Below are 1,312 nucleotides of genomic sequence, written 5' to 3' on the forward strand. Positions count from 1 at the left end.
GGGGAGAGTGTGAATAGGAGAAGAGGTACCTTAGTCTTTTTTGTTTTGTTTTAATTTGAATGACTACTACTTTGGACAAATTACTTTTTGTCTTCTCAGTGCACAAACTTCAAGAAAGTTAATGCCTAATCAGCATATTATGAGGCCATGATTTGATAATCATCATATTTCATTAATTATTTTGCATTTTCCATCCTCATGTATTGTACATCAAATCAAAATAATATTTAGTTATATATGGACTAATATAGGTTGTGGTCTAGTGGTGAGATTAATCACGAGTTTGAATTTTGAGTATGGAGAAAATTCTATCAGAAGCGTGGGACTCCAATACGGGCTTCAAATACCCGTGAAAAACAAAAGTTATAGGATTGACTTTTAAATTTATTTTAAAAGAAAGAATTTTTGGAATCAAATTTCAAGGGAATTATTTTCAAGGAAATCAGTCAAAGAATCTGATTCTTTATAACACGCAAATATGCATTTTCTTTCAATAGTTGGTATCCTCGTATACACATCAATGAATTTTTTAAATTTTTTTCTAACTTATATGCATATCTAAAATACAACTTTAATTTTTAAATAATTATTTTTAAAATTAAATTCAAATAATATCGTTTTTATTTCCAAAAAACTATTATGTGTTAATTAAAAGGAAAAAAATAATTAAGGAATATATTCTTTTTCTTTTCTTACAAATAAATAAAGGTATATCTCAGCTTTTCCTCGAGAAAATCTAATGCTACTGTGTAATTCTCTTTATTCTTTTGTCGTCCTTTATTTATATAATAAAAAATATATTATATGCTTTTTGCCAGCTGATGATAAAAAGCACTCACAATAGAGAATCCAACGTAAATTGCTGCATTCATTTGGGGAGTACTGTGTAAAAATTCTTCTGTACACGTTCATAGTATTGATTCATTTTAATTGTTTTTAAGTTAAAATAATTTTAAAGTATTTTTATAGTAATTGAATAAGCAAAAAAATATATATTTTTAAGCACTAATTTTTAAGTTAAAATAATAAAAATAAGTTAAAAGCTATAAATTAGGATTCATAACTTATGACTTATGCTTATATGTAGGGGTGTTCACGGGTTGGTTTGGATCGGTTATTGGTCAAAATCAAAACCAAACCAACTTAATCGGTTTTAAAATTATCAAAACCAAACCAAACCAAATATAATATACATTTATCGGTTTCGATTTGGTTTGGTTTGGTTATTCGGTTATTAACCATACACAAAAATAAAAGAAACAATTCATTTAAAATGTGAAAAAAGTGACAACAATCCATTCAAAACGAAAAA

This window comes from Solanum tuberosum, unplaced genomic scaffold (genome assembly GCF_000226075.1).
Source record: "Solanum tuberosum cultivar DM 1-3 516 R44 unplaced genomic scaffold, SolTub_3.0 scf00475, whole genome shotgun sequence".
Classification (NCBI taxonomy): domain Eukaryota; kingdom Viridiplantae; phylum Streptophyta; class Magnoliopsida; order Solanales; family Solanaceae; genus Solanum; species Solanum tuberosum.